The sequence below is a fragment of the Gossypium hirsutum genome, chromosome A05, assembly GCF_007990345.1.
Source record: "Gossypium hirsutum isolate 1008001.06 chromosome A05, Gossypium_hirsutum_v2.1, whole genome shotgun sequence".
Taxonomy (NCBI): Eukaryota; Viridiplantae; Streptophyta; class Magnoliopsida; order Malvales; family Malvaceae; genus Gossypium; species Gossypium hirsutum.
The window spans coordinates 82,178,883-82,195,965 of NC_053428.1; positions in this window are offsets into that span (position 1 = coordinate 82,178,883).

The window sequence follows — 17,083 nt, forward strand, 5'->3', positions numbered from 1 at the left end:
CCCTTACAATATTAGTATCGTGATACAAAAAAAGAGGATATCGTGATACCTTGGACAGTTTCAAACTTGGGGGTTTTTCTTGGAGGGTGTATATCGAGATACCCAAAGTGAATATCATGGCGCCACTGAAGGGTGGTCTCTAATCTCGAGTTTGTTGGAGGTATCGTGATTCCAAGGTTTGGAGATCGCAATACCCTCTCCTTTTGGTGTCGTACTTTCTCATTTTCAAACTCCAACGCATCCCTACATCACTCAACCATACGTTAGGGCCCCCAATGGCACTATTGGCCAAATTAGGTCTCAAAATTAGTAAAAAATACACGACATTTGCACTTAATGACTTCAAATTTAAAAATTACAAAAAAAAACTATAGAAAAGATGCAACTTTGCTTGAGAATAAACTCCTTAAGTATAACACGAAAGCCTAATTTTCCATATTAAATTATGGCAAATCAAACTCCCCCAAACTTAACTCTTTGCTTATCACCAAGCAAACACACTAAGCATGCAAAAGAAAAGATGACTCTTGGACTAAATTAGGCAATTAAGTGACATAGTGGTAAGACATCAAAATCGTACGAGAACTAATTCACATGCAACTTAAGAGTGATATCTAGCTAACTTGTTTATTCCTAATGCAAACATAATTAGTTCATTAATTTAAAATGTCAATAGATATAGAGACAATGGAAATGAACATATGTAGAAGTGTTATCCCTCAAAATAAATTATGCATATTGCTCATAGACATTTTAAAATAATTGGTTATATTTGTTCAAACAAATGCAAGCTATTTACAAGTTATAGTGTTGGTGACTTATTCAGGTCCCAAAGGTCTTCTAGTTTTGTAAAGGTCTGGGGCTTAGGACAGTTAGAAATTGAAACAATAGGCACTTAAAATGGGTTCAAGTACTAGAAATGGTTAAGCACATGACATTGTTCCCCACTTACCCCTAATTTATTTACAAGCTCACCTCTTTATTTCTCCTTCCCTTGCCTACCTTATTTCTCCAAAATGTTCGAAGGTATTACATGAGATTAGTAAATTATTTCTCAAAAATGGAATGCCATAGTATGTACAAACAAGTGGGGGAAAGACTTCTACCATATGACTCTTAACATATACCTTACATGTTTCATCAAACCTAAAATTCGCATAGAATTCCATGACTACGGGAATAACTATAGCAATTGAAGGTCGAAGGCAAAAGTCTTGCCACCCATGAAATTTGATTATTTCCCAAACTTTAGCTTCTAGACAAGAGTTAGGATCAAAATCACTCTTGTAGAAGATAGGTTGTCCCCGAAGCTTAAGAAAATTTTCTTCAGCTTGCTTTGATACAAATTTCGCACAATTAAACTCAGGTGACTTGGTGAATGAAGATTGAGATCTATTTTGATGCGTGGGCATAGCAAAATTTAATAATGAGTGATTAAAAAAAAACATACAATTTATCACGACAAGTGATGGGAAACTTGAACTCTTTGTTAACTATTGGAGGAGAAGACCTTTGTGATTTGCTTCTTGCTTACTTGCGAATCCGTAAAGTAGGAGGAAGAGAACTTGGCAATATAATGACGGAACAAACAAAATCTACTCAATAAAGAAAAGTGGTGACTTAAAGGTAGCAAAAAACTAATGCAAAAGTGTAAAAAGGAGTAAGGGAAGAAGAATTGAGAAAATTTTAGGGATTTTGGAGTATTTTCTAGTATTTAGGGGTTAAAATAAGGTTAAACATGCGAGCCATAATGTCAGAAACAAGAATTTTTCCCCACCTAACTCAAATATCATGATATCCCCCATTTTTAAACCCTTAACCATGCTTACAATGCTCAAGGTATCGAGATTTTAGAATTCCAATATCACGATACCACTGTGTATGAACCAATTTTTTTATTTTTGAAATCCTAGACATATCGTCATATCAAGGGTTCGATATCTCGATACTAAAAAAATTGATCCTAATTGAATCTGTTGAAGAAATTGCAATATCCCTCATTTGGTATTGTGATTTCACTGTGCCGCACTCCTAAAGAATCCCAAAGTTACCCCAAAGCTTCCTCGAATTCAACAATTATCCCCAAGGTTCTAAAAATTAATCGGGTAACTAGTTACATTGAAAATAAATAAAAGGAATGGTCACAAATTGAAATTCAAATTATTTAGCTACCTATTTACACCATGTCATATTAAAAATCCACAACCACAAACTGTAGAATAGGGTTGAACCTCGGTCAGAGCTTGAAGTATCTTTTTAGGGTCTCCCTCTTTTTCATCTGCTGGTTCTTCCATGTTGTCAATGTGGGCTTCATGCGCGAGGTAGTGAACTTCTTTGAATGCATTTGACATCCCTCCAAAATATAATTTCAATCACAGCTCGTTCACTAAGAATGATTGACCATATTGAGATTTTAATTAAAAAGCTCTGTTCGTTAACACTCAATCAATTGTGTATGGTTTTGACCATCACGATTTCAATTTACAGTGAAGAAATTTCAACCGAGAATTGAATATCAGAACTTATTGAGTCAATATGAAATGCTTACGTCTAATCATAACATCATGGTAGAGTTTTCTTTTTTATTTATACAACTTGGTATTCTTAAATGCCAAAAATCAAAACTCCTTTAACTTGTGCAATTGAAATAGACGAGCTTTGTAACACCCCTAACCTGTATTCGTTACCGAAATAGGGTTACGGAGCATTACCGAACTTATTACTTAAACAATCATATACTTCATATTCATAAATCAATACCAAACAAAAATCATTCAATTTCAATCATATAGTCCCTAATACGAGCCCTCGAGGCCCAAAGCAAGCATTAAAAACAATTCGGGACTAAATTGAGAACTCAAGGAAATTTTAGAAAAAAATTAAAAATTTTCAAAGTACAGGGAAACACACGCTCGTGTGGCTAGGTCATGTGTCTTACACGGCCAAGAGACACGTCCATGTCTTAGGCCATGTGGGCATTCGAAATGGGATTACATGGCCTTGTCCTAGCCCATGTCCAACCCCGTGTAACTCACTGACTTGGGTCACACGGCCAACCACATGCCTGTGTGACTAGCCCGTGTAACTCACTGACTTGCTTACATTAGAAATTTCAGGGGACAAATGGCCGTGTGCTACGCACGGCTGAGATACACGCCCGTGTCTCTGCCCGTGTGGACGAAATTAGGCTACTTTCTAAGCCACATTTCTCACCTAAATAGGTACCAACCTAAGCTTAATAATGCACATACAACCATGACATAAATAAGCATTCAAAACCAACCAATTCCAAGTCTATAACATACAATATCCACATATACAACATGATATCCATAAGCACATTCACATAACCACTTTAAAGCATACCACATATACTTCCAAAGTCTACCTAGTTAGTCAATTACATATATACACTTTTGTACATAACACATAACCTATATGCCATTTCTAAATCTCAACAATATGATACTCTACTTACCAAATCAAAATCTAGGGATTTTCAAGACATTCCATACATCATGAAGCTAACCACACACATATATATACATATCAACCGATAGCAATTCAAACCACAGTAAGTGGCCAATTACATAACCAAAACATATAGACTTTCTTTAGCCAGATGACCTATACATGCCATATAACCAAGATACATTAGGTCTAAAAGTTCCAAAACAGTTGCTGGATAGTGTGATGAGATCTCCAACAACTTCCAATCCGAGCGAGCTTCCGAATCACTATAATACACGGAAAAGTAAACAGAGTAAGCAATTAAGCTTAGTAAGTTCATATAGCATAAAACTAATCTTACCATTTAATCATGATTTAAGTAATTAAACATAGCATAATGCAACTCAATTTGATCCATAAGCCTAACACATATTCATCCACAAAGTTAAACATGAAATCAAAAATCTCATAGATTCAATTTTCACATGATTCACGTACATACCTGTACTGGCTCATATTAAATTCACATACTCTCGTAACATCACTGTGCCCATTGAACCATTTGGAATAATATTGGATACTTGAGTATCTCACACGCTAAGTGCCAATACATGGTCAAAACCATCTCTATCTCATATCTCATATAGATGCTCCCTCTCGAGCTATCACTAGGTCTGCTCACACAAGCTGATGGTTAAGACATAGATACACAGTGCTGCTCACACAAGCTAACAAGTAATCGCAACACATACCAGAAAACTCGACCACTGGTAGAACGTACAGGACCAGCACCCATAACACGGTAACCCCTAATGACATGTCATTTGTATCCTATCAATTCCTAAGGTTCAACCGGGATCCATACAATTGTTGATATCTTGTTGAGAATTTCCATAGTGTCGTATCATCACAATTATATTAACTAAGCATGTAAACACATATAATTTAAAGCTTATTAATATACGAACTTACCTTAAACTCGTATGAAGGAAAATAATCGTTCAGTCCAAAACTTTATCTTTTTCCCGATCTAATTTCGTATGTTGCTTTTCTTGATCTATACAATCAAATTTAACTATTTTAATTCATATTTTACTCAATTCAATCCAAATTTCATATTATAGCAAAATTAACATTTTCCCTTATATTTTTAACTCCTTTACAATTTAGTCCTACTCTTGTAAAAATGCAAATTCATGCAATTTAGTCCACACCCATGCTAGTCGAATATCATCTAAGCTTAAAGCAGCCCATACATTTCATTAATTCACACATTTCACTCCAAAATTTTCACATTTTACAAATAAATCCCTATTTGACATTTTCAACCAAAATCACTTTACAAAACTTGTTTAACTATCACTAAACTTTCATTTCCATCCATCAGACATCAAAAACAACCAAAACACATTCATGGAAAAACTCTATACTTTTAACAGTATTGCAAATTAGTTAACAATATTGCAAATTAGTCCTGAGCTAGTTATATTAAGCTACAACGACTCCAGAAACATAAAAATCATTAAAAACAGGACAAATTCCACTTACATGCACAAGGAATGCTTGACCGAACTTAACAAGCTTCCATGGAGGTTTCTTTCTTTGGTTTTTCGATGGAAGAAGATAGAAAAGATGATAGCTTTTGTCTTTTCTTTATTTTACTAACATATATTTATTAAGTTACAATTTTAACCTTAATTATTTACCTTTAAAATCACTTAATTAATGTCCATATTTGTCCACTCATATTAATAACGGTAATATTACCACTTAAATCCTTTAACTATTGAATTTCATAGCCATTTAGTACCTTAATTTATAGAATTCTAATTTTTCACCTTTTTCGATTTAGTCCTTTTTACTAAATTAAGCATGCAAACTTCTAAATTTCTTAACGAAATTTTTATACGACCCTGCTAACATACTGTAGACATTAAAATAATAATAATATAAATATTTTCACATCAAATTTGTGATCCCGAAACTACTATTCTGATTTTACTAAAAACGGGCTGTTACAAGCTTTCTTTGCCAAGCCTAGATCCAAGTTCAATTTTTTTGATAGCCTAATTCACTCATTTTTCCAATTCGATAGGAATATGGCAATTTTTCCATAGACCAATCGGTAGAAAGACATCCCAAGCGGTGTCTTGTAAGCAGTTTCATATGTTTATAATACATCATTTAAGCGGGTTGACCAATCCTTTCTATTTTGTTTTACCATTTTTTCCAATTCTTTTTTTTTAGTTTCACAATTTGAAACTTTAGCTTGGTTGCTCGCTTGAGGGTGGTAAGCAGTGGTAATGCAACACCTTACACTATATTTTTCCAGCATGCTCTTGAGTTGCCTACTACAAAAATGTGGTCCTTCATCGTTTATAAGAGCTCAGGTGTCCTTTAACGTGAAAAAATGTTCGGAGGAATTTGACAACTTCCATGTCATTTGTTGGAAAAAAAACCTCCACCCATTTGGATACATAATCCACTAGTAATAGGATATATTGGTTCCCAAAGGAGTTCGGGAATGACCCCATGAAGTCAAACCTCCATACATTAAAAACATCCACTTTCAGGATTCCTTTCTGAGGCATTTCATCACGCTTGGAAATGTTTCCCGTTCTTTGGCACCGATCACATTATTTTGCAAACTCATATACATCTTGAATCATAGTAGGCCAATAGAAGCCAGATTGAAGAACTCAGCTTACTAAAATTTTTCATTGGGTCTCCTTTTACTGAACCAAACTTTGATCTGGGCTCTTTTTGAAACTTTTGGGGTCCTCAGACAAGTTGTTATGTGGTTGTGTATATCTTTGAAGGACAATCTTTGACTATATGATCTTTCAGTCTACATCCAAAGCATGCCCCTGATCATTTCCATCATTCACCCCCATGATTTCTGACACAGTATTCACAGCTAGCACTTCTTATCACCATAGACTCACCAGAACTTGCCATTGAAGCAATTGGTTTGTTAAATTCTTCTCGCCTGAAACTTGTAGACTTTGAATCTATTTTTGAAGTTTAATAAGTTTGGTCTTTAGGTTTTTAAAGACTAGTTTGAGGTAGAGGACTAGTTATTCCTTTTTTCATCTTTTCCCTTTCAAAATTTCTGTCTCTGTCTCTGATCATGTTTTCTATCTTATGAACTTTAGCTGTCATGGTGACCACCTCCGGATGTACTAACATCCAAAGTGTAAATATTGAAATAAAATAGAGAACTATGAGGTGGTATCTGCAAGTATATGGGTCGAGTTGTAATATAGTTTTTACAACGAAGTAGGTGAGTACTCCTAGGATTGTACCCAAAGGAGGCGAGTGCTAGATCAATTCTAACCTAAACACTAAAATATCTAATTAGTACTTTAAATAAATTATAGTACAAGAACATAAAAATTGTTTTTTAAGGTTTTTATAATAATAAAATAAAATAACATAAAAGAAATAAAATTCAGGAGATAGAAGAATAGAGTAAATCAAATATTGATTATGGGTGATTAGCGCAGTTTAGTAATCCCCATCAACTATCGTTCTGAGTTCCTTGTCAATCAAATAGTCGCTACCCTAGCAGGATCTTCCGATCTTCCATTAACTTAACGAGTCAACAAAAACTACTTATCTTCTGAATTTATAGTCCAGACTAGCTTAGGGTGAAAGTGCTCACGAATAGGCAATACCAATTTTGGGTTAATTCCCACCTTGATGACTTCCCGAGGTTGTCAGGCCTAGGGTTTGTTTCACGTTCTTCTTTTCCCAAATAGTTGATTCGTTAAGTAACCCTATAAAATAGTTAATAGATCATACCTCCACTTGCTAATCCCCCATAGAAAGATTAGTTCCTCATGGATTTCACAGACAATATAGAAAGAGAAATCATGTTAATTATGTAACAGCCCAAAATTTACCCTAGTCGGGAAGTGGTTTCGGGACCGCTAAACCGAGTCACCGAAAGGTTTGAATGTGATGTTTATTGTCTAGAATATGTAATCATGATTGTGTGAAAATTTCAAGCTTCGATTTAGTCGATTGCATGTGAATTTAGTCAATAGGACATATATGAGAAAATTTTAAAATGTGATAGGTCAATGCATGAGGACCTATTAGTGCATGGGGAAGAAAAAGGGGACTTGCATGTCAAATTCCCCCTCCCTAATATGTAGTGGCCGGCCATGCTATGGGTGGAAACATGTTGGGAACATGTTGGCCTAGTGAGGTATGTAGGATAAAATATAATAAGAAGTATGGGGAATAAAGAAATGGAAAAAGGAAAGGATGTGTGGTAATTGTTTCTTTCCTCCCCTTTTGCCGTGAAAGTAAGAAGGAAAAACAAAAAAAAAAGTGTCCATCTTTCTTCATTTCCCCTTGGCCGAATGTTCTAAAGAAGAAAGAAAAAAATTTGTTCATCTTTTATCATCCTTGGCCGAAAATGCTAAGAAGAAGGGGGAAGGGGAAGTAAGACATTCGGCCACTCCTTCTAGTCTTGAATAAGGTATGTAATGCATGGTAGCTTTTGGAAATTGTTGAATGTATTAAGCTAGTTACTAAGTCCCTTACTTAGCCCATGTTCAAATCTTGAATATTGTTGGTAACATGAGCAATCGGTCATCTTAAGTCACTATTAAGGTAAGGAAGTATGTACTAGCTTTTGAAATTTTAGTTGATATTGAGTGAGTTATCAAGTGATTTTTGTAAACCATGTTGAAATTTCGATTTTGGGGGTGAGTATGGTTTTCGGCTATAAAAGATTAATAAGGGTGATGATTGTGTTTCATGCTAAACTTAGATGAATAATGGTAGTTGCTCACATCTTGATATCTATGAGTTCCTTTCTTGGTTCTACCATAGACCCCCAAAGTATATGTTTATTGGGTGTTGTTGGAGGTTTATGATAGAAGCTAATGAGTGAGAGTTTGATAGGTACCATGAGGTTAAACTTCATGAGATTGTAAGCTTGTAAGTTGGATGATGAAATTCATGCTTTGTGAAGGTAAAAGGAGTAGAAGGAGCATTCGGCCATGAAGAAAAAAAGAGAGCAAAGGGGGAAATTTATGATGAATTAAGTGTTAAATGGAATGAAAATGATATTATATGGGGGTATGTATATTCGGCCATATGAATAAATATATAGATGATGTTAAATTTGATTATGTATAATGGGCATTAAGATGTGGAACATAAGAAATGTAGTATATGTGGATCTACATGATGTTATAGTTGACATTGTGCATATACACATGCATTCGGCCATCTAATTGAGTATGAAGGTGGTGTTAAATCTAATTGTGATGCCCATTCCGAAGTATATATATATACATATATATATACATAAGTATGCCATTCGTGATGTTACCTTTAATTATGTGTGTAATCGACTAAATGGGTAATTAGTGTGGATGGTTGCCGAATACACAAACATACATATGCATGTGTAATTGAATTATGAATGTTTAACAAGATGGTTAAACTAGTGAATTATTGATTAAGCTCAAGGAGCTAAAGGAGGAGAATCAAGCAAAGGCAAAGAAAAGATCACTGAGTAGCCGAGTTGGAACCGTCTTACCCAACACAAGGTAAGTCATTAAGCATGTAGTTGGTATTATTTCAAATGGTCATAATGTTTATGTTTTGATGCTGAATGGAATGAATATATATATATATGCATGTACGTATGTGATGATGAAATTGTTGAATGAAAAGAAAAGAGGTAAGATGTACTGAGTTGTTGATCTCGGCACTAAACGTGCGAGTATAACCATTTATGACCATGAGATTGGCGCTAAGTGCGCGGGATTAAATTGTACAGCACTAAGTGTGCGATTTGACTATGTTGCACTAAGTGTGCGAAATGAATATGATGCACTAAGTGTGCGAATTGACCATGCGGCACTAAGTGTGCGAGTTTGACTATGTAGCACTAAGTGTGCGATTTGATTACGTAGCACTAAGTGTGCGAGTTGATTATATAGCACTGAGTGTGCGGACTCAATATACATTCGTGAATCATTATGGACACTATGTGTGCGACACTATTGAGTCGATCGCAGACAGCGGATCGGGTAAGTGTCTTGAGTACATGGCTAATAGGTGCTATGCTTATACTTGGTGTTGAGCTCGGTAAGTTTGAACCTATGTGACAACTATACTTGAAGTCACGTACATAAAATTTATCGTAGGATGGGTGAAAGGCCGTTTAGTCGTTTGATTGTAACGAAAATAAATTTATTTATGAAAATGCTTCAATGTCCTATTGATGAGTATATGGAATGTGAATGCATGAATTGATATGAAATTGAATCGATAGGTTGGAGGAACTATGGTATGGTTCGGAATGGATGGAGTAATTAGCCTCGTTCCATTTTGTTTTCTCTTGTGATAATGTTATTGATGGATGGTAGTGCATTGCTTATGACTTACTGAGTTACAAACTCACTCGGTGTTTCCTTGTCACCCATTATAGGTTGCTTGGACTCATCTATTTTTGCGGGGTCAGGCCGTCATCGAAGTCATCACATCGGATAGCAAGTTTTGGTACTTTCTTCTTAGTTGGCTTAGAAGAACATTTTGGCATGTATAAGCTATTACGTTGTGTTTGAACTTTGGCATGTAAACTTTAAGCCATGCGAAAATGGCACGAATGTTCGATTGAGTTGGTTCAAGGGTAGGCATGAAATGGACCTAGTTACTTTCGTAACAGATGCTGGCAACAGCAGTGTCATGAGATTGAAAAATCACTAAAAATAGTAGGAGTGGAGTTAATTGATGAATAAATTATGTAATCGAAGCCCGATGAGTCTGTTTTCATGAGGAAGTGACAAAAAGATCATATGGGCAGTATATTATGAGATAATCAGATTTTTGTGGGACAGGGCCAGAACGGTTTCTGGATTCCCTGCTCCGACTTTGGAAATTCATAATAAATTAACCAGAGATAATTATGGGTCGTACCATATATGTACAGATTCCTCTCTGAGTCTAGTTTTCATAGAAACAAACGGCATCAGTATTGAAGCCCCGTGCAGGGAGATATCCAATTCGTAATGGGCAAAGGTCAGTGTAGTCGACCCCTGCAACATGGGAGACTTCGACTAATAAACTGTACCAATTGGCCCGACCAAAAATTCTAGAAAAAAATACATAGATGGGCACATGAGTCTAGTTTGTGGGAAAAATCACGAAACTGATTTTCGAGTTACGAAACTCAAGATATGATTTTTAAAACGACTGGTACACAGATTGGGTAGTGTCTGGAAAATAAATTTTATAAGGGGTTAAAGCCAGTTAACACCTCGTGTTCGACTCCGGTGTCGGTTTCGGGTTCGGGGTGTTACATTTGATTGGTATCAGAGCTATGGTTTAGTCGGTTCTAGGACTACCATAGCGCGTATGAGTCTAGCTATACATGCCGAATGTTAATGTTTAAATGTGTGATGACTTCCGACGGTTGAAATGTTTTTGTTTTGATTAGTAAATGGACCCCGGTGAAGAAAGAACCCTAGCGGATGACATTGAGAGCGTAGCGGCTGCTCCTGCACAAGGGACGCCGCCTGTTGAACCTCAGTCATCTGCGAATAATCAAGGTGAGGGGGCTAAACAAGCCTTCTTTACCATGATGAATGAGTGGGTCGCGCAATATGCCCGAACCAACCCGGCTGTCCAACAATTCCCAAATTTGAATAATCCACCCCAAGAGCCTGTAATGCCATCAGTTGCTGATCCTGTGAGGCTGAGTAAGCCACCTGTAGACTTGATTAGGAAGCGTGGGGCCGAGGAGTTCAAGGCCATAGTAACTGATGTTGCCGAAAGGGCTGAGTTCTGGCTTGATAACACCATTCGGGTGTTTGATGAATTGTCATGCACACCTGACGAATGTCTAAAATGTGTTGTATCTCTGTTGCGAGACTCAGCCTACTATTGGTGGAGGACCTTGATTTCCATAGTCCCGAACGAGCGAGTAACTTGGGACTTCTTTCAAACGGAATTCCGAAAGAAATTTATTAGCCAACGGTTCATTGATCAGAAGCGTAAAGAGTTCTTGGAACTCAAGCAAGGCCGTATGACTGTATCTGAATACGAACATGAATTCGTAAGACTCAGTAGGTATGCCCGGGAGTGTGTAGCTGATGAGGTTGCTATGTGCAAAAGATTCGAGGAAGGATTGAATGAAGATTTAAAGCTACTAATGGGTATTTTGGAAATAAAAGAATTCGTAACACTAGTCGAACGAGCCTGCAAGGCGGAAGAACTTGGAAAGGAGAAGAGGAAGGCTGAATTTGAAGCTAGAGATTATCGTAAAAGATCGACGGGTAAAGCTCCGTTCTCAGCTGTAAAGAAGTTCAGGAAGGACATTAATAAGTCGAGGGCGACTGCGGGAATTTCCATCAGGGCAAGACCATCGATGGGCTCCCGAGCTACTTCAGTAGCTAGTGTGGGCAATAATCGTCACGAGAAACCTAAATGTCCCCAATGTGGAAGACGACACCTAGGTGAATGTTGGGGCAAGTCTACTAGCAGGGCCTGTTACGGATGCGGTTCGAAGAACCACTTCATTAGAGATTGCACGGAGCTGGATGAGAAGAATAAGATTCAAGGTGCAAGACCTAGTGGAGTGACATCTAGAGGAAGACCACCGAGAATTTTAGGAGGCAGGGGTGGTAGTCAGAGGGGGGCCTCTGATACGGCCGATCGAGCCGAGAACCGTACTCCTGCTAGAGCATATGCCATTCGCGCACGAGAGGAGGCATCCTCCCCCGACGTCATCACTGGTACCTTCACTCTCTTTGATACTAATGTGATTGCATTGATTGACCCTGGTTCTACTCATTCATATGTATGCGAAACCTTAGCAACCAGTAAGACTCTACCTGTTGAGTCTACTGAGCTCGTAATTCGAGTATCAAACCCTTTGGGTCAATGTGTACTTGTTGATAAAGTGTGTAAGAGATGCCCTCTAATAATCCGAGAATCCTGTTTTCTGGCCGATTTGATGCTTTTGCCGTTCGACGAGTTTGATGTTATTCTTGGTTTGGATTGGTTAACCGCGCATGATGCGGTTGTGAATTGCAAAAGCAAGACCATCGATTTGAGGTGCGCAAATAACGAAATAATCCGAGTTGAGTCTGCGGACTTAAGGGGGGTTGCCAGCTGTAATATCAGCAATGTTGGCCCAGAAATATGTAAGGAAAGGGTGCGAAGCATACCTCGCGTATGTACTTGATGACAAGGAGTTAGAAAAGAAACCCGAATCGGTGCCGGTGGTTTGTGAATACCCGGATGTTTTTCCTGAAGAATTACCGGGTTTGCCACCTGTTCGGGAGGTAGAGTTTGGTATTGAGCTTGTACCTTGAACTACGCCAATTTCGATCGCTCCGTATCGTATGGCACTAACCGAGTTAAAAGAGTTGAAAGCTCAGTTGCAAGAATTGACGGATAGAGGTTTCGCTCGACCAAGTTTCTCACCTTGGGGTGCACCAGCATTGTTCGTGAAAAAGAAGGACGAAACCATGAGGTGGTGCATTGACTATCGTCAACTAAATAAAGTGACGATAAAGAATAAGTATCCGTTACCGCGTATTGATGATTTGTTTGATCAATTAATGGGAGCATCGGTGTTTTCAAAGATAGATTTGAGATCGGGTTATTATCAGTTGCGGATTCGAGATTCGGACGTACCCAAAACTGCTTTCAGAACGAGGTACGGTCACTACGAGTTCTTAGTGATGCCGTTTGGGCTCACTAATGCCCCTGCGGTGTTTATGGATTTGATGAATCGGATCTTCAGGCCGTAATTGGATCGGTTCGTAGTTGTGTTTATTGATGACATCTTGGTCTATTCAAGAGATGAGACCGAACATGCTGAGCATCTGAGGCTAGTGTTGCAAATTTTGCGGGATAAGCAGTTATATGCTAAGTTCAGTAAGTGTGAGTTCTGGTTAAGAGAGGTTAGCTTCTTGGGTCATGTGGTATCCGCATCGGGTATTCGAGTTGACCCGAGCAAAATTTCAGCCATACTTAACTGGAAGCCTCCGAGAAATGTTACCGAAGTCTGGAGCTTTCTAGGGCTCGCCGGTTATTACCGACGATTTGTCAAAGGTTTCTCGATGATAGCCACACCAATGACGAAGCTACTTCAAAAGGATGTTAAGTTCGAATGGACGGAGAAATGTCAGAAAAGCTTCGATCAACTGAAAACTCATTTGACTGAAGCTCCAATTTTGGTGCAACCCGAATCGGGTAAAGAGTTTGTCGTTTATAGTGACGCATCCCTACTTGGGTTGGGTTCCGTATTGATGCAAGAAGGTCGAGTTGTGGCCTATGCGTCGAGACAATTGAAGCCACACGAGAGAAATTATCCGACCCATGATCTCGAACTAGCCGCCGTTGTGTTTGCATTGAAAATATGGCGACATTATTTATTTGGTGAGAAGTGCCATGTGTTTTCGGATCACAAAAGTCTCAAATATTTGATGACTCAATGAGACTTGAATCTGCGACGAAGACGTTGGCTTGAGTTGTTGAAAGATTACGAGCTTGTCATTGATTACCACCCGGGAAAGGCTAATGTGGTTGCGGACGCCTTAAGCCGGAAATCACTGTTTGCTTTGCGAACGATGAATGTACACTTGTCTGTTCTACCTGACAATGTGTTAGTAGCTGAATTAAAAGCCAAACCATTATTGACTCATCAAATTCGTGAAGCTCAGAAGGTCGATGATGAATTGGTTGCAAAACGAGCTGAGTGTGTTCCGAACAAGGAATCGGAGTTTCAGATTGATGATGATGGTTGTTTGAGGTTTAGAAGTCGTTTGTGTGTTCCAAGGAATTCGGAACTCATTCCGATGATTCTGAACGAAGCCCATTGTAGCCGAATGTCAATTCACCCAGGGAGCACGAAAATGTGCAACGACTTGAAACGTCGGTTTTGGTGGCATGGTATGAAACGAGACATCTCCGACTTTGTTTCGAGATGTTTAAAATGTCAACAAGTGAAAGCGGAACATCAAGTGCCTTCAGGGTTACTTCAGCCGATCATGATACCCGAGTGGAAATGGGACCGAGTCACAATGGACTTTGTGTCCAGACTGCCATTGTCAACAAGTAAGAAGGATGCAATTTGGGTTGTGGTTGATAGACTGACTAAGTCGGCTCACTTTATCCTCGTGTGTACGGATCTTTCATTGGATAAACTAGCCGAATTGTATGTCTCTCAGATTGTGAGATTACATGGAGTACCTATTTCTATCGTGTCGGATAGAGATCCGAGATTTACCTCACGATTTTGGAAGAAATTGCAAGAAGCTTTGGGTACCAAGCTGCATTTTAGCACCGCTTTTCAGCCCCCAAACCGATGGTCAATCCGAGCGGATAATTCAGATACTTGAGGATATGTTGTGATGTTGCATCCTCGAGTTCAGTAGTTCATGGGAACGGTATTTACCTTTGATTGAATTCGCTTACAACAATAGTTTTCAATCAAGTATTAAGATGGCACCGTATGAGGCTTTGTACGGTCGTAAATGCCGTACGCCATTGTTTTGGACCGAGCTTGGTGAAAGTAAAATTTTCGGAGTTGATTTGATTAAAGATGCCGAACAAAAAGTAAAGGTAATCCGCGAAAGTCTGAAGGTAGCCACAGATCGTCAAAAATCGTATGCGGATTTAAAACGAAAGGACATTGAATATCAGGTGGGAGATAAAGTGTTTCTTAAAGTGTCACCTTGGAAGAAGGTACTCAGATTTGGCCGTAAAGGCAAGGTGAGCCCGAGATTCATTGGGCCGTACGAAATTTCCGAACGAGTGGGGCCGGTTGCATATAGATTGATTTTGCCCCCTGAACTTGAAAAGATTCACGACGTCTTTCATGTTTCGATGCTTCGGCGCTATAGATCTGATCCTTCGCACATAATTAGTCCGTTGGAGGTTGAAATTCAGGCTGATATGAGTTATGAAGAAGAGCCGATGCGTATCCTAGCTCGTGAAGTGAAGGGGTTGCAAAACAAAAGGGTTCCGTTAGTAAAGGTGTTATGGCTCAAACACGGGATCGAGGAAGCTACTTGGGAAACCGAGAGCTCGATGAAAGAATGATACCCAAACCTACTTACCGGTAAGATTTTCGGGGACGAAAATTTCCTGAGTGGGGGAGAGTTGTAACAGCCCAAAATTTACCCTAGTCGGGAAGTGGTTTCGGGACCGCTAAACCGAGTCACCGAAAGGTTTGAATGTGATGTTTATTGTCTAGAATATGTAATCATGATTGTGTGAAAATTTCAAGCTTCGATTTAGTCGATTGCATGTGAATTTAGTCAATAGGACATATATGAGAAAATTTTAAAATGTGATAGGTCAATGCATGAGGACCTATTAGTGCATGGGGAAGAAAAGGGGACTTGCATGTCAAATTCCCCCTCCCTAATATGTAGTGGCCGGCCATGCTATGGGTGGAAACATGTTGGGAACATGTTGGCCTAGTGAGGTATGTAGGATAAAATATAATAAGAAGTATGGGGAATAAAGAAATGGAAAAAGGAAAGGATGTGTGGTAATTGTTTCTTTCCTCCCCTTTTGCCGTGAAAGTAAGAAGGAAAAACAAAAAAAAAAGTGTCCATCTTTCTTCATTTCCCCTTGGCCGAATGTTCTAAAGAAGAAAGAAAAAAATTTGTTCATCTTTTATCATCCTTGGCCGAAAATGCTAAGAAGAAGGGGGAAGGGGAAGTAAGACATTCGGCCACTCCTTCTAGTCTTGAATAAGGTATGTAATGCATGGTAGCTTTTGGAAATTGTTGAATGTATTAAGCTAGTTACTAAGTCCCTTACTTAGCCCATGTTCAAATCTTGAATATTGTTGGTAACATGAGCAATCGGTCATCTTAAGTCACTATTAAGGTAAGGAAGTATGTACTAGCTTTTGAAATTTTAGTTGATATTGAGTGAGTTATCAAGTGATTTTTGTAAACCATGTTGAAATTTCGATTTTGGGGGTGAGTATGGTTTTCGGCTATAAAAGATTAATAAGGGTGATGATTGTGTTTCATGCTAAACTTAGATGAATAATGGTAGTTGCTCACATCTTGATATCTATGAGTTCCTTTCTTGGTTCTACCATAGACCCCCAAAGTATATGTTTATTGGGTGTTGTTGGAGGTTTATGATAGAAGCTAATGAGTGAGAGTTTGATAGGTACCATGAGGTTAAACTTCATGAGATTGTAAGCTTGTAAGTTGGATGATGAAATTCATGCTTTGTGAAGGTAAAAGGAGTAGAAGGAGCATTCGGCCATGAAGAAAAAAAGAGAGCAAAGGGGGAAATTTATGATGAATTAAGTGTTAAATGGAATGAAAATGATATTATATGGGGGTATGTATATTCGGCCATATGAGTAAATATATAGATGATGTTAAATTTGATTATGTATAATGGGCATTAAGATGTGGAACATAAGAAATGTAGTATATGTGGATCTACATGATGTTATAGTTGACATTGTGCATATACACATGCATTCGGCCATCTAATTGAGTATGAAGGTGGTGTTAAATCTAATTGTGATGCCCATTCCGAAGTATATATATATACATATATATATACATAAGTATGCCATTCGTGATGTTACCTTTAATTATGTGTGTAATCGACTAAA